Source organism: Astyanax mexicanus, chromosome 1, assembly GCF_023375975.1.
Source record: "Astyanax mexicanus isolate ESR-SI-001 chromosome 1, AstMex3_surface, whole genome shotgun sequence".
Taxonomy (NCBI): Eukaryota; Metazoa; Chordata; class Actinopteri; order Characiformes; family Acestrorhamphidae; genus Astyanax; species Astyanax mexicanus.
The window spans coordinates 114,038,315-114,056,947 of NC_064408.1; the positions used below are offsets into that span (position 1 = coordinate 114,038,315).

An 18,633-nucleotide genomic window follows, 5' to 3' on the forward strand; every position below is an offset into this window, starting at 1 on the left:
CGCGGTCACAGGCTGCAGAGCGGAGCGGAGCGGAGCTGACGGTCTGTTATTGGTCCCGCCCATAACCAGCCCTTTTACCATAACCACACCTTTTCGAATAGAGCTCAATAATGTTTTTAAATAAAAGTTGCATTTAAATAAAGGAGGTAGAATTACAGTATATTAGAAATAAAACGTGATTGAAAGTTGTCTGTTTTGCCATTGAAACCTATGGGGATGGGTGGGGTTACACAGCTTTCTGAAACCGAACAGCAGGGGGCGCCCGACCTGTGGTGGCTTCACTTTTTAGAGACGATGCACTGTCCAGCTATACACAGTCTATGCCCAATCCACTTATTAGGACTCCCCCATCACAAGTAATGCGAATCCATTTTTTTTACTTCTGCATATATTTTTTTACCTTTATCTAATCCTTGAACATAAATAAGCAGAATTTAATGAATTGACTAAATCCAAGGCTGCAAGATATTGGAAACAAAGTAGATGTCCTAGTGGCTGTCTTGGGTGGGAACTGAACCCAATATCACTTGTTCAGAAAGAAGCGGATAAGAAAATGAATAAATTAATGATTTCCCACTAAATGTACTAAAAGAGCACAGTAAATAATATTATAGGAATCACAAAGAATCTCAGAGTATTTAATGCATCTTTCTCACACTTGAGTGCATACCTGATGTTTCGTCCTTATATCACTCATTCTTTATACTGTGTGCTCACTTTTCTTGCACTGGTTGATGTGCTTCCCTGCTTCTTCGTACAGGATGTGTGCTATGTTTTGAAACCTGGTCTGCTAAACATGGAAATAAAACGTTAGGCCACAACACACAGCTGTGTTCGAGAGACATCGCTACATACACACACTCACTAACCTCAAACACACACACACATTCTCTCTCTATTCTTCATATTACATCCAAGGACACAAATAAAGTGGCATGAAAAAGTATTTGCCCCCTACAGGTTTATTTCATATCAGACAAAGATAACCTGAGTAAATATAAAAAGCACTTTTTAAATAATGTTATTTATTAAATCCAAACCAATCTAGCCCTGTGTGAAAAAGTGTTTGCCCTTAAACCTGAACCTAAAACCTTAAAATAAAAATAACTAAATTTTGGTCGGCCGGCCACTCCTGGGAAGGTTCACCAGTGTTCCATGTGTTCTCCATTTGTGAACAATAGCTCTCACTGTGGTTCACTGGAGTCCCAAAGCCTTAGAAATGACTTTGTAACCAATAACTTTGTTTTCTGATCTGTTTTTTTAATTTCTTCACATTCGGGGTATAATGTATTGCTGTTAGAGATCTTTTATTCAGCTTCATGTTGTCAGACAGATTCTATTTGTGTTCTATAAGTGATTTCTTTATTCTATAGGTCTGGCAGTAATCAGGCCTGGATGTGGTTAGTAGAAGTGAAATAGAACTCAGCTTTCCAAAAAGTTAATTTATGGGGGGCAAACACTTTTTTACAAAGGGCTGGATTGGTTTGAATAGATTTTTGTCCCTTAATAAATTAAATCATCATTAAAAAAGTGCTTTCTTATATTTAAGTATGACATTTATATGTAAGTATGACATCTCATTGTGTTGCATAAGTCACTATCAAACAGATTTTCAGAGCTCCTTGTTCCTTTACAGATGTACAGTCTTTTTGTAAGCTCTTATTAGATCAATAAATCATTTGTATTATCATACACATTCTTTCTTCTTTCAGTGTCTCATTGAGTTTCACTTTTTTATTTCCAGGACAAGACCATTGACTCGTGACTTTGGACATGACTACTCCTGACTTGGTCAATGGTCAGCGCCTCTAGTTAAAAACAAGCTTCTTCCAGTTCCTTCTCCTCAGACATGTGATCTTTCTAACTCATGTAATTCAATTGCTGCTGAGAAGCATGAACAGTATGGGTCTGTTTCCTTCAGGTTTATAGAATTAAAGCCAAAAATGTCCTCCATGTTGTGGAATTTTCAACCATTGAACATTATTGACAGGAAGCAGAGCTAATCTCTCCTACGAGATGGAAAATGGGCTGTTTCATCATTAAATCACATGGGGATGGATTTGGCAAGCCACCCCCAGAGACACTGACAGTAGACCTTTTGTGGCAATTTTGAGAGATATTGCGCTGTCCATGCTTTTCCACAGACATTGTTCTGACTTATGAAAAGGCTGGAAGTGAAGGGCTGATTCCACTGCAGTTATGTTTTCCCACTACCCAGATTGCACTTTAACAGCAACAACTGGAGCAACCTTAAAATAGAATGACCTTTTCTGATATTTAGACTTTAGCCTTCCATTTTTCCCTAGTATATACCCCTGGGGAACTCATTCTGCTTGTTGAGTATCCGTACCAGCCAAAAGATTAAGGTTATGTTACATGGGTGATGGTTGGGTGGTGTAATGAAATTATTACTGAGAGTTTCTTAGTGATTTTTGTGCATCACTATGCAATGTGCATCTAACCAACATATATGTTATATAAAGCTAATTATAATTTGATAGCAGTGTGCAAATCAAGCAGCTACTCCCATTTTAGTCATTTATACAGAAATGTCTTATCCTATGCCAATAGATCATACTGTACATTTTACAGACAACCTCTCGTAACTATATATTACACTACAATACAACTCCCTGTGAAACCAGCAATAAAATACAGTACATAGACCTATAAAGCTATGTGTTAGCGTACATTTCTCATCACCAGGTCTCATTTTGACAAAGTAAAATATATTAATTCATTACTAGTTTTGTCCAGTGCTCTAAAATGCAGCTGGAGACGCTTGAGTACGGCAGAGTGCACAACATTGTGCTTCTGTCTTGGTCAAAATGTTATAATAAATGACGGTAAAATAATAAACTTCGGATCAAATGTAGTTCAAATAGCAAAGCAAGGGTATAAAACACACTATAACCAGCATTTGTACGGAAAAGTTATATTGTTTGACCAAGATTAAGGAAAAATTAGTTGTGTCTCGTCACTTTCGCAGCATGCAGAACAGAGTTCAATCAGACAGAGCTCAGCAACAGATATAACCTCAATTCATTTAAATAAACTTAAGATGAGTAAGGACATGTAACATTAATCAAATATTATCAATTATATAGAATATATAAAGCAATATAAGGAAGAAGATTTGAAAGTAAAACTATTGCCAGTGAGTTAATAGCTTTATCCATTCTAGTGTTGGAAAAACAAAAAGCTTGGGTACATGGATACTGATGAACATGTTCCAGTCTGGTTATATGCTACTGTGGGTAACTAGTGGGAGGGGCTCCCTTGAGGGGAATTCTAATAACAGTGTTGTACTTTCCTGCATTGACCGTGACATAATTTAAATGGCCTCTTACACAGTTTGTTGTTGCATTTAATTCATAAGCAGATGTTGTCTGGGGGCCCTAGGCAATTCTTTGTTTTGCCTGCCCTATTGCAATGGGCCTGTGAGCACTGCTTTGTATTTGTATATAGTTGTTGGCAAACAGGACAACAAGACTTGGCTGTTGCTGTTCTGGCAAGTTTGTGCTTATTCAGTGTTTGTGCTGTTCAGTGGCTGGGGAAAAAGCTTACACAGTCAAAAAGGCATGATGAAACAAAAATGTGCATTGATGCAACTCTCCAGATAACTGTTCTACACCCTTCCTTTAATGAATGTATGTGTACATACACTTATCCAATGTCCAAATGTTTGTGAAAACCCTTTCTAATTAATGCATTCTCTTATTTTAAAGTTCACTCACTGCTGAAATAGATATGTATATGCACTCACACAGCTTGTCTAGTCCCTGTCAAGAAGTATTTCCAACAGAACAGGACTCTGGAATTCCTGGAACAGGAATTTAGGGTGCGGTTGGGAGGTGGTTATCCAAAAAAATTCTGACCTCAAAACCACTGCATTCCCTAAATCAGATCCTCACAGCAAGGCTCTAAAATCAAGTAGAAAGTCTTCAAATGTCTTCAAAAAGAAAGTACAAGCAGTTACTCCAACAAAAGTAGGATAAACTCTTTAAACTATTTATAACATTAATTTCTGAAGAAATACTGTATGAGCAACACTTTTGTCTATATAGTATATTAAATCAAGCCTTCAGATGGCCAGTTTATCTAACTACCTTAAGTGATTTTTTTCACCTTGAGATTGCCACCTTGAGAATCCAATCCAGTCAAAAGTTTGGACACACCTTGTCATTGAATGTTTTTATTTCTTTTTTTCCCCCTAGATTTAAATTAATTCTGAAGTCATTCAGACTATGAAGGAGCACACACGGCATCATGTAGTAACTTAAAAGTATTAAAAACAAACTAAAATACTCTGTGAAGCATTCAGGTGGCTCTAGGTGGTTAACAGGATCTGGGGTGGTTTCTGAGATGACTCAGGCTCTTCCTTTTTCTGGTGTGGCCCTGGTGAGAGCCAGTTTCAAAATAAAGTTTTTGTTGGTCTTTGAAACTGCTCTTTAGGATACTTTTAAAGTTACAATTAGTGATAATTATTTTTTAGGCGTCTAAGGGCTTTCTTAGGAGAAATAAATAACTCCTTAAAGGTTCACTTAAGATTTGAATTTGCCTTACGTAAAGCCTTAAGCTTATGTGTCTATATTAGACTATTAGAATTATAGTATTAGTGGACTGTAACAGACTCAAGGTCTGCTGATACGGTTATCTTGAAGGCCAGACATTTTGTGTGCCAGTGTTTGTGTGCTGAAGGTCAGTGTAGGAGGGGTTTCCTATAAATCTCTTTAGACATGCCTCTGTGTCAAGCTACAGGGGAATTCCACAGCACTAAATTGAGTTTTTGAGATTATTGAGCTATATAGTCTATATTTATTATTTTATCAATCCGGAGTGCCAGAACAACTGTTCAATTCAGAAGCTCAGAAACGGGAATGAGCAAAACGTAAAGAAGGAGAGAACATCATTGTTTGTACATGCACGTTCACATCTGAATGATGATAGGGTCTGCCTTATGCGTAGTGTTGCCAACTCCTCGGTAAGGAAAGTAGCTATTGGCTGTCCTGAAAGTCGCTAGAAGTCGCTAAATGACGTCATAGCCTAATTTGCATAATGCATGTTTTTGAAGCTGTAAAGGGTTAATGTTGTGGAAGAGAAAAAAAGTAAAAAAACATCCTAAATATGTTAGAAATGTTACAAATGAACTTTAACAAATGAACCACTTCGGTTACTTTATAAATATGCAGTCACTTCTCAACTTCATTTTTAGGTAAATTACATAAATACTTTTTTTTGACGTGTTGTTAAAAATTATTATAAGAGCTGGAACTGTTATTTTACACCTTTTTTTTCTTTATTTTTTTAAACCTATTATAGACTTTTTTTTAATGATGAGCTAGCTAGCTAGATGTTTAGCTTTTTACAAAGAGGCAGACACTGTGGACGAGGCTTCGTGGTGAAGGAGGTGAGTGAGTGAAACTGTGTGAGTATATATATATATTTTTTTCGTGTTTGTGGAGCGGTGTGGGTCTGCTCTGAGTGAAAGACTCCACTGTGGGTGTTGTGGGCGGGGCTCACGGCAGCACCCGCTGCTCTCTGAGGACAGTAACTGAAGAGCGCGTGTTCATCTCAGTCTCCAAAAGTCTCCAATAACACCACAAAAACTCGCTAGATTTGTCGCTAGTCGCTTTTTTACAAAAAAAGTCGCTAGAGGGTCTGAAAAGTAGCTAAATATAGTGACAAAGTCACTAAGTTGGCAACACTGCTTATGCAGGATGCTTTTGTTTGAGAAAAACTCACTTTTTAAATATAACTCTTTATATGACATTGTTCAGTGAATTCCCTTGGGTTAGGGAAAATCTTTCCATAAAGTTTATACTTAAGTGAAAAACATATGGTGTTTCTTTGGGAACCGAAAACAGACCTTAAAATTCAAATCTCAGACAGCCTTTCAGTGCAAAAGGAAAGCAGATTTTTTCTTTGGATGCCCAGTTTGACCAGTACTTGTAATATTTCAGCAGTAAAAGTGCAGTTGATTCAGGTTACGCTATAACTCAGCTACTCCATGTAATGCTGTCAATCACATCATATATATATATATAAGTTTAACCCCACCTTCTTACGACCTAGCAGAATAAAGATAAAAATGTGTCAGTATTATCACAGAGAAGACTAAGAGTTGGATGGAAAGACAGTTTAGAAGAGATAATTGAGATGAAAAAATTGCAGGGCTCTTTTATCATTAAAACATACAGGGGTGGGTGGAGCTACACATCATACTTCCAGCACAAGCCAGCACTAGTGATTGAAAATTGTTTTTATGTAATTTACATAAACTACAAAAAACCCAGTAAACCTGTTATTTTCACAAAAAATAAATGCAGTACTCTAATAACAGTACTCCACTGTAATCATGTATCATGTACCTACTGTATGTCTGCAAGAGTTATCCAGATTACTGCTAAATTTGGGAAACTGTCTCACATGCTTGTTTGCCCACTATGGATGGGTTTGTTTTTTTTCCTGCTGATGAAAGCCCTCAGAATAGTGCACGCTCCATGTGACCACTTAGTTGGGTACTGGGCAGGAGTGTGACAGATGGAACTGAACTGTGTTTGTTTTCCATGGCTGGGAGTGTTGTCTTTCAGCAGGTCTTTGTGCTCTGGCCTTGGATACAGAAGAATACATGAATGGGTTCACATAGAAGACTAAGAGTTGGATGGAAAGACAGTTTAGAAGAGATAATTGAGATGAAAAATTTGCAGGGCTCTTTTATCATTAAAACATACAGGGGTGGGTGGAGCTACACATCATACTCCCAACAAGCCAGCACTAGTGATTGAGTGATTATGTAGAAAGGTATTTAAATATAGCATTAAAATAGTAAAATCAATTTTTTACCATACACAGTATGAAGATATTTATGTACTAATTATTTCTGTTTAACATTTTTATGGTCTACACCGCAGTAAATCTAATAATCCTGAATGGGTTATTATTGCTTTCTGAAAAAAGCTTGCATCTAGGAAATTGCAAGTTAACAGAAGAAGGAAAAACCTTCTTAAATGTAAATCACAAGTCAATGTAAAAATATACTATTCCAAGTCATTTCTTTTGGTCCATAAAACATTAACTTTTGAGACAATGTGAAAAACTGGAAGATTGAAAAAAAAGAAAGTTGAAAGAAAGTGAAATAGAAAATTGAAAACGAAAAACGAAAGCAAAAATGGAGACGCTTTCTTGCTTGTGGCTCTCTGTGTCTTTTGCCTTTAGTGCTTCCACTTGTGTCATTTGTAGCTCCACCCCCTCATTACCTGTCCCTACGTGTTCACTGTTTTCTGTTCTCCCTGTTTTCGTGTGTTTTAACCCCTTTGTTTCAGCCTTTGGTTGTCGGTTCTTGTACGTCTTCATGTTACTTCTAGGTTGTAGTTTTTTCTTTGTTTTCAGTCTGAGTGTATTATTCCATGTTTATTCTAGTTACCCTGTCTGTGTATTTTTCCTGTTTTATGTTTATTTTGGTTTATTTCGGTTAGTAAAATTACTTTCTCTCCTTGCTACCCTGACGCTTAATAATAAAGCTTCCAGTTGATTTGTGCTGTAGAAGTACTGACAAAATTAACTGAACATTGTTTTTATGTAATTTACATAAACTACAAAAAAAACAGTAAACCTGTCATTTTACAAATAAAAAATGCAGTACTCTAATAACAGTACTCCACTGTAATCATGTATCATGTACCTACTGTATGTCTGCAAGAGTTATCCAGATTACTGCTAAATTTGGGAAACTGTCTCACATGCTTGTTTGCACAACTATGGGTGGGTTTTGTTTTTTTTCCTGCTGATGAAAACCCTCAGAATAGTTCACGCTCCATGTGAACACTCAGTTGGGTACTGGGCAGGAGTGTGACAGAGGGGACTGGACTGTGTTTGTTTTCCATTGCCGGGAGTGTTTATTGTGTTTCAGCAGGTATTTGTGCTCTAGCCTTGGATACAGAAGAATACATGAATGGGTTCTGAGTCATAGAGATGCTGTTTTCAGTTTACAAGTCATTTTAACACTATTTTGTGGTGTAAGTTAGTAAGGTCTAATCTTTTAGAAGGTTAAATCAATTATCATACTTTTTAAATTCTGATAATATCTGGATATTATCCGGTAGGCATTCAGGTTTGTGTGCTAGCATGCTCACCTCCCAGTGCTGTTGCACTATCGTACACCCTGCACAAGGCATGTTGGGATGCGTGTTGCTATCTTACACCCCGTCAACAGTCAATTTTCACGCCTTGCGCACATGTCCTTAAAATATTGTTGGACTTTAGCAATATATTAACGCAGATGGGCATGGTGGTCTGGAAATGACGTGTGTTCAGGTACATTTCTGGTGTGTTTCTATCTTGGCGGCTGAAAATAGTGTTGCGCGACTGATCTGGTTAAACCCTGACAAAAGTCAACAGTCAGCCACACAGCCAGAACTGGATCACGATCACCATGAGCACTGCGCTCCAAAATACCCCATACCATCATTTCTTTACCACAGAAAAATACACCTCACCCAGAGCCTTCAGCAATCAACTAAAAATATATACCTATGAGCACAGTAACTATGTTATTATTAGTTATATTTATTTCTGACATTCAAGGATTTAATAATTGTAGCTTAATATAGCAGATATAGACATTTCGCTGTTTGAGAATTTTAACAGAAGCTCATTCTCACTTAAATCCTGCAGTTTTGTAAATTAAAAATGAAAAGAGATTAACACTTTGACTGAACAAGAATTTATTTTATTTCACTTCCCTATTATTTAACTGAAACTTACTTTTATATTTTTTATATTTGAAAAACATCAAAGCACATTGTCACCATGCTCTGGTGTCTGGCGCTGCCTTTCAATTATTCAAACTTCCAAAAATGTGAATTACACAGATCTATAAAGGTACATGTTAGCGTTCGTTTCTTATCACCATGTCACATTTATTAAAATATAAAATATATAAATTCCTTAATTAAAATCTCATCCAGCTCTCTATAATGCCGGCAAATTCTTGCACCCTCAGGATATCAAAGATACAGGACACGCCCCTAATTCCAGCTGCGCAATGAGCTTTTGACTGGTGTGCTATAGATCGCTAAAGTAGGACCCCTGGACCCATCAGTGTAGATTTATTATACTATTTATTATACTATTTAAATAGGTGCAAATGGAAGGTGTGAAAATTAACTGTTGGAGGGTGTAAGATAGCAAGGACCATTGTTTCGCACCTTGAGCAGGGTGTAATTAAGGGCCCCTGGTGTTATCATCCGCCTAAAAATACAGGACCAAAATATGAGGTGACCTTTAGTTTACAGAGTTCAAAGAGGAACTGGCAAGCAGAAGGAAGATAAAATAAAAAAAAATCTGGATCAGATATAGGAAGCTGCAATTAGAGGAAGCATCTACAAATTCTCTTTTAGGGACATTACATTTCTGGTTCAAATTCCAGGTCATGCTGCTTGCTATCAGCAGCCGGAGTCTGAGAGAGCACAATTGTCCTTGCTGTCTCTGGGTGGGTAGATGGCACTCTCTCCCCTCATCCTCCTGGTTTGATGCTGGCTGGCATATGGGTCTGTTACCTGATGTATCAGAACTGGAGTACTGCGCTTTTTATCAGTGGGTTATTGATAAGTCTGATTTCACATGTAGCAGAGGAGTTATGTGCTAGTCTTTATTCTCCTAGTATTGGGGGCATTACTAGTGATAAAAGGAATTTATATAAGCAGGCATGGGATAATTGGCCTTCCATATTTGTGAGAAAAAGGAGTGAAAATAGCAAAAAATATGTTTTTTTATGGTAAAATTAAATAGTAATAATAATAATATTATATATAATATTATTACATTAATATTACATATAACGCAAACTTAACAGACTGGTTTCTCTCACACATTGATTCTATAAAAATGTAAATACAACTTTTCTAGGTCTTAAATAGTGCAGACAATAAGTGCAAACCACAACCAGTCATATTAAGCCTATGGTTTGTGTTTTTTTTTCTCCTAAATCTTTTGTAATTTAACTATGCATAACCATAACCAGTCATATTAAGACTATGCAAACAGAGACAGAATTTATTTTTTTTAAATACAGTACAGAGCTAAGGGATTAGTACAACTGCCTATGAAACAGTCACGTGTAGGATTTACTTACAGTATTTACATATGGTTTGTGTCTTGTTGGTCACTCTGTTACCTTTAATTGTTTCCACTGGAGCCAGACACACAACTTAAAAGTAGCAGAAGCATCTTCTATACAAACGCCCAAATTTTCCTCTTCTGTTGAGAGCTGCTCTTACTGCTCAGCCACCACACTCGCTGTATCCACACTAAACTGTTTTTTTTCCCCCATGAGACAGATTTCTTCCTTACTGTGTATTTTTATGCTGTCTTCTATTGTGGTTTATATGTATTATCTTGAAACTTTAAATGAAAGTTTAAATATCTAAAAAAAAAGTTTGACAGCATGAGGACCGATTATTACACTTTGTATATAATTACACTTTATAACTGAACAAGATTAACACTGTGTAACTGTAATTAATAATCCATGTTTATCGAGCATTCAAAAAAAAGAAAAAAGAGCACTCCCCTTTCCATTCCGCTCTTGCTCAGTGTAGACAAACCAATCACGTGCAGCTCACTCTCAGGAGCCGGTGTTGTGCTGAATTCAGCACCCCCGCAAGGAAAAACACCCCCTACTGCTTTTATCGAGAAGACGGTGCATACGCGCCGCCAAGAAAAGTGGCTGCAGGTGACGATTCTTTTTCCTTTTTCTTAGGACTCAGCGTAGCTTAGAACAGCATATTGGGTATTTTAAATTTCTAAAAAAAAATTAAAGCCAAAAAGGCGTACATGCGTGCTCCTGAAAGGGGGTGCTTTTCCTGGCAAGAGTGCTGAATTCACAGCTGAATTCGGATCGTTCGTGACTAGGGTGACCAAACGTCTGTATTTCCCGGGACATGTCCGTATTTCACGTCCTGTCCCGGGCGTCCCGGGTTTTTTTTAAAAAGTGAGGAAATGTCCTGTTTTTTAAATTACCTTCATTGGACCATTAAATTTACAGGCACAAGGGCACTGCGCACGGCGCTGCGTGTGACTCAGTCCCTGAGTCGCGTCAGTGAGAGCAGCCCAATTTTCAGCCCCTTCAGCGACTACCGACAAATCTAGCAAGTTTTTGTGGTGTTATTGGAGACTTTTGGCGACTCTGAGATGAACACACGCGCTCTTCAGCCGCGCTGCAGCGGCTCCTGCCGTAAGCAAGTTGGTTGTTTCCATCTTCTCAGCTCTGCCTGACTTTCTCTCCTCTTCATCATTAAAAACACTTCAATTTATATCAAAAGTGCTGTCATCATGCGTAATCATCATGCTGTCATCATGCGTAATCTAGCCACGTGTTTTGATTTGTCTCTGATCACGTCAGAACCATTTGATTGCAGTCCAAACACATTGCATTACAGTGTGTTTACATTTTTTTTTTTTTAACAAAAAACACACTAAAGTCACATCCTGCTCACACCCACATATTTAGCACACAAAAAGCAAAACCAACATCTTACTCTCTTGTAGTTGTTTAAACAGCAAACGCAACTTGTGAATTTATCTCTGCTGATGTGTTCAGGTAAATTTCTGGCATATTGCTATCCTGGCAATGGAAAACACAGGTTTGCCACTGATTGAAAACTACGTTGACAACAGGCAACAGTCAGACATTCATTGCTATCACTCTGATCTTTGCTTTTCTTTCTGACGTAACAAATTCTTGCAGAACAATCAGAACAATGATCGCAGTCTTCTTTACATTCACTCCTTCTTTGTGTTTTGTTGAAGTCTTGATTATTACTGGAACATCTGCAAGTGGTTTGATCCCAGTCCAGTCTGCTCTAAGAGTGAGAAAAACTTTTCATTGTTGGTCATCCTGTTGTCCTTTACTAGTGTTTACAGGGCACTGCCTACAGGACGCTGCCCACAGGATGCTGCCATGGGAAAGCTGTTGGCTGCATATTTGTGGTTGGTGGACTATTCTCAGGGCAGCAATGACACAGAGGGGTTTAAAACTGCAGAGCTGAGAATAAATGACCTACCACCCAAATAATAGCAGCTGCTCTGTGGGGGTTTTCTGTCCTGTGGGGTTCTGAGTATTGAAGAACAGAGTGAAAGAAGGAGGATAATAAAGTATGTAGAGACATATATATATATATATATATATATATAGTTGGACATATTTTAACCAGCAGATGTCCTCATCTCTCTAAACAAATGCATATAACAGGCAGGTTTGTTTGTAGAGGAGGACTGAAGGAAGGTCTGATAAAGATACAGCTCAAGTCATAAAAGCTTTGAACCCATTTTAAAAACAAGAAATTAAATTCAGTGTACACTGTGAGGACATTAAATGGAAATTATTGCATCTTCTGCTTTAAGTTGTAGGGCGGTTCATACAGATAGCAATTTCTAACACCTGTTAGAGAAGTTAGTAACAGACTTTTCAGCAAAGTGTGTGATGATGGAGAATGATCTGAAGGCTCTTTTCTTACACAACCTCTTTTTCTTTCCTGTTTAAGCGCATGGTTTGTAAACCACAGGCAGAATGTCAACTTTCTAAAAAAACCACAGGGTTTTCAGGAAATCCAAAAAAACATATGACGGTGGTTCTGTTTATTTAAAAGTTAGAGGTAGTTTATAAAAGAGTAGCAGAACCAAACAGAAACAGTCCTAATTTAAAAGTTAGAAAATACACATTTATAAATCAGAGAATGGTTAACATATTAACATTTAAACAGCCATACATTATAGAGCATTTCTAAAATGTAGACTAACAATGCAGATAAAAAAACAAACAATAAATCTTAATAATAATACTAAACAACTATGCAATATCTATAGACTATAGCCTTTATTAATAACTAGTAAACTTTATAGTATACTAAGATTTCATCACATATCAATTGGGGACGAGTCCTAAATGGTAGAATTTAGTTCAGTGAAGGTACCTCCATCTTAGAAAGCTATTAAAATTGCCTTATATTTTACATTTTATTTTGACTTTTGACACTCTTGACACAGGCCAAAATACTATTTACAGGTGCCCAGCATCACGAGGAGATTATTTAGGTGCTTTTATTCAGTTAAACTGTGTGTTTGGAATTTTTTAACCAGGCTAAAAGGGTTTACTTCATTTTCTAACCAATACTGAGGCACAGAGTGTTCCAGCAGACTAACAGGGTAACTAATTGAGTGCCTGCATTACCAACATAGCAATGAACGTCTGTCTGACTGTTAACATCGGCCTAGGTTGTTTTCAGTCAGTGGCACAATTATATTTACCATACCACACCACCATTACAAGCACCATTGCTATTTTAACAGTGCAGGTGCAAGGTGTAAAAAAGGTTCTTTGTGGGGTGTAAGATAACAATTAGCATGGTGACACACCTTGCACAGGGTGTAAGCTAGGACCCTTTGTATTTTCTATACTTTCTATATATATATGACAGTTTTCCTAAAAACATGGGATTTCAAAATTTTAAAAAAATGGATTTTGCACTGAATTTATGTGTTCGTTTAAAGTCACGTCCTGTATACAGATTTTTACAACCTTAAACATGCCAATATATGATCACGATTGTTGTTTTAGAAACTCTTTTAAACACCATTAAAAGTTGCTCAAAGTAACAGATACTTTATTTGGTTTAAATGTTCAAGTAATTTGATTTGGATATTTTCAGCTTGGCAGAGCAGCGTTTGTGAAAGTTATTAACAGCCCTGAGTCTCAAACATGTCTGTTATTAGATTTCTCAAGAAGTCTAATTTTCTTCAAGTTTAATCTTGCATTTTTCCCTGAAAACTAAACACTCATACTTCATTTTTGACAGAACCGTTTAAACACTGATATATGGACATTTATCAGTACTTTGAGGTTGCCAAGTTGCAAAAATTAATTTCAGGGAGGTACCCCAGACCTGGACTTGGATATATATTGTGAGGGAAATTGAAACTATTAACCCATTTAAAACTATGTATTTAATTGAACACTGTTTTGTAAGATTAATACATTTTACTGTGCTCAAAGTATGTATGATTGAACATTAATATTTTGAGATACTTCCTCTAACTGCAGTGTCCTATTTGCAGTGTCCTATGTGATCATTCAGTTCTCTTTTCCAGACTTTCTTTTTATGATTGTTTAACCTTTTTTAAGAGAACATGACACCCCGAAATTTAGAAGATTACCTCAACCCTTTGGTCCCGTTTTATATGGCAAGGCACAAATAAGGAGATGACTTTTCTCTCCCTTCCAGAAATGGGTGTAGAGATGGTTGTAAGGGAGGTGAGAGCCTGAGCATGCTTTCATCTTTCTATCCTCTGTATTTGTCTTGTAAACTGTATGTCCTAACACTTATGTATGTCTTTTGTCTTTTCCAATAAATGTATTTTCTTATAACAATGACTGGTTGGCTCGACTGTTATACTTGAATGAAACTCAGTGTACATATATATATATATATATATATATATATATATATATATATATACAGGTGTTGGACAATGAAACTGAAACACCTGGTTTTAGACCACAATAATTTATTGTGGTGACGGACAGTTCTGGTGGAAACAAAAGAGTTGAGGTGCACACTGAATTTTGCCGTGATTTGATCAGCCGTGGTTTTATGTTTTTTGGATACAATCCGGGTCAGCACCCCAACATCCCTTTCAGACAGCTTCCTCTTACAGCGTCCACAGTTAATCCTGTTGGATGTGGTTGGTCCTTCTTGGTGGTATGCTGACATTACCCTGGATACCGTGGCTCTTGATACATCACAAAGACTTGCTGTCTTGGTCACAGATGCGCCAGCAAGACGTGCACCAACAATTTGTCCTCTTTTGAACTCTGGTGTGTCACCCATAATGTTGTGTACATTGCAATATTTTGAGTAGAACTGTGCTCTTACCCTGGTAATAGAACCTTCACACTCTGCTCTTACTGGTGCAATCTGCAATTAATGAAGATTGGCCACCAGGCTGCTCCAATTTATCCAGTTTCATCATTGCTCCCACCTCACAACTACACATAGGCTAAACTGCTAAATTGTAAGTAAATGATTGTATGTGGTACCCTGAGATAGACTGGAGTCCTGTCCCAGAGAGTATTCTGTCATGTATTCACATTAAACAACAACACAGAGATTAAGTCAACGCCCGCTCTTTATTTGCTGACTCTAAAAACACAGCATCATCTAGAACCACCATTACACACGCCCGCCACTGCACGTCTTAACACTTCACAAGTGCGCAGGTACACACTGACCTGATACAACCTTGGTTTTGACTAGCCAATCACAATACAGATAAATCAGATAAAAACATCTTAATAAAACAATATGTATTAACCCTTGTGTGGTGTTCATATTTTTGTTACTCGTTTACTTTGTTACTTGTATTTAATTCAGCAAAATTAAGCAATTCTACATTAAAATGCTTTACACATGCTTGCTTCACCTAAATTGCAAGCAATATAAACAGCTTACATGGTTAATATTTGCCCTTTACCTTTCTTATGTTACATTTCTTTCAAAAAGGGCTACTCTTTTTTTATTAGTAATAAAATGTAATAAAATGTAAAAGAAAATGAATTAATCTCAAGATATGAGTAGAAAATTTGTTTAGTTTCAAATTTACAAATGAAGCAATGTTTATTAGCCCTTGGCCAAACATACTGTATGTAATATAAATGGTTAGGGGGGGAGGGGGGGTGTACAGTGTGTGTTTATCGAAAATGTGTTTTGATATATGTTTTTCACAAAAAATGAGCCAATGCCAATGAGTTTGAGTTACAAAAAATATTTTTTTAGTATCATTTGATGAAAAATGAAAACGGGTTTCACAGACCCGAACACCACACAAGGGTTAAACTATACACAACATATTCCTGCCCTGTGCCCAGTGATTCCGGCACTAGAAGACGTGGATGAGAAGAAGGATGAATAGATAGATGCAGGCACAGATGAATAGATTACTTCAGTAACTACCGGTACACATAAAGCAATGCAAACTGGCTAATAGGATTGTAAAAAAAAATACAGATTTATTAAAGAATCACAATGTTATGTTTTACAAAACTGCATTAATTCTGGAAAACACTAAAACACAATTTTAAATGAATTATTAGATGAATTCGGATTAGTGTCAGACAGTAGGTAATTTAGTGTTGTGTTTAAACACCACCCGCTAGATAGCGCTGTAGAATGAACTGTTCTGATTGGATAAAAAGTAAATTTTACTTTTACTCTGATTTTAAGAAAATTATTAATAGTGTTTTTGCTTTAGACTGCTGGACCACTCGGGGCCACCCTACTTACCTTTTAAACTACTTTTTTAAATAAATGCATTCAAGCCAAGTGCTGAAAATCTTAACAAACAAACTAATTTAGGATCTTAATTGAATATCGGGATATTCAACAGCATCCTAAAATTGGATTTAAAAAATTGCAACATACTGTATATCACATTAGTAACAGTATTGTAATATGTCTTCATATATTGAATTAATATATATGTCAAATCACCAGGTTCTTGCCAATACACAGCCCTACTCCTACTCCTATCAGGTATCTAGATTTCCTGGGAAGCCACAATGTTGCATTTGATTTCCAGCAACTAGGATTGGCCCATTGTTTAATCAACCTCCACTCCAATAATTCCAGTAAAGCTCTGCATCATTTCCTGTGAAACTGCAGCAGGCTAAATAAATGTTAATACGTCAATATGCCCAAGGTTGTGAAATCACAAACATAGCATATCACAATTACGCACTACAATTGTGCAGTGTACTTATAATTAAGCAATACTACAAACATGTGGTTCTAAGTGCAAACATGTGGCTTTTAATTCACTCTCTAGAAGAGGTTGGAGCTGTGTGCCTAATTGTCCTCCGCAAATTAGTGGTTGCTCCGCTTTAAAACAACTAAAATAAATAATCAGCATTGATTAAAATGTGCAGGGCAGTGAGGCTCCATGAATAGAAACGGTAATTTTGATTAATGTTGGTGTTTGTGTTGGTCTTCATCCTCCTGGTGTTGGGGCATCACTAGTGATAGGGGGAGTCATAATGAGTGGGTTGGGATAAAAAAAAATATTAATAGAAATAAAATAATTAAAAGATTAATGTTGCTTTCAGGTGGTGTTGGAAATTGGGAAATAACATTTGTATCACTTTTAAATAGCACACAGCATCCAATAAAGTGTAATTTACTCAGGAATATGAGGATTCTAGATGATACACTATACACAAGTTTACTATATGTAACAAATGCTACAATCTATCTTTTTCATGTGTTATTTTACACTCTTATTTACTACATTTGAATCATTTTTTAGTACTACACTTTTAGTACAACACTTAGCTGACTAATATAAATTAATTTCATTCAGTATGACACAGCGTTTGTGGATGAGGTCCCAGCTAAGCTAATAACGTTGTCGTCACGTGCGTGCGGCATAACTTAGCGACCAATGCAACGTAACTCCTTGGCGGTCCCAGCATGTAGTGGCCACATGGTAGGAACGTAAGCTAATAGTTGTGAGTTGGTAATTGAGAGGAAGGTAGGTAGGTAGTAAGGTAGGTAGGTAGGTGGGTACAGTATCTACTCACTGTATGGAGTAGGGCTGCAACGATTAGTCGATATAATCGGCATTGTCTATTATTCAAATTTGTCGACTAAAAATTTTATTGTCGATTAATCGTTAATTTGTAACAGTACTGCATTACAGAAAGTGCTGGAGACAACAGCGTAATAGGAGATGGGTAAATGGTTCACTCACACAGTTTACAACTTAGTCTCAACCTAGTCTGTGTCTCCAAAAGTGCCCAAACACAACATATTACATATTTACTTACTAAATATTAGTACTTTCCACATTTAAACAACATCCTAGACATTTAAATGCTTTTATATCTCATGTTCAGCTGTTTTTATCATTTTTAAAGATGGAAAACATGGCAAAAATTATCACTGACTAATCGACTAATCAAAAAAATAATCATCAGATTAGTCGACTACCAAAATAATCATTAGTTCTCTCTTCTGTTTTCTAAAGATATGTTTATTAATCAAGAACAAATAAATTTCTTAAGTGTTTGTTAATTTATTCATTATTTATCTGATCTTAGACACCAGACACATTTTTCACATGACAACATTTGTTTTGGAAAATGTTAAATGATATTGACGTTAAAGAAAAGACATAAACTGAATGGACTTCATGGTAATTGGACATTAGTTTACCACCTTGCGACGCAATGACAATGCGCATGTGTATGTAATGTTGCCACTGCTTCTCCGGTTGGTAAGTCATGAACTGACCAAAAAGTATGAATAAATTACGTTGCTGGTACGTCCTGTGTCAGGGGCGTTGCCTGAGTATGTAAAGATCCAGGGCTCAGTCCAGTTAATTATATATTAACTGGGCTTCTCTACTAGCCCACGGCACTCGCAAAACCAGCAAGCTGATTGGCTGTTTCTCCTGAAAGGCGGAACTTTATCTTTGAACTGCCTCTGTGATTAGCGCTAAGAGATTTCCCATTTACACAGCGTTCAGTGTCCTCTTTCCTCATTAATAATACAGCAGAGCCAAGCGAAAGGATTCGGGGCT

At 36.8% G+C, this 18,633-nt stretch overlaps 1 protein-coding gene across 8 annotated transcripts in view; it reads left to right on the forward strand.

The window, feature by feature from the left end:
• Window positions 1-18,633, forward strand: part of LOC103033381 (CD276 antigen-like) — an 89,328-nt gene that overhangs the window by 60,393 nt on the left and 10,302 nt on the right. The gene's annotated exons all lie outside the window — the stretch shown is intronic.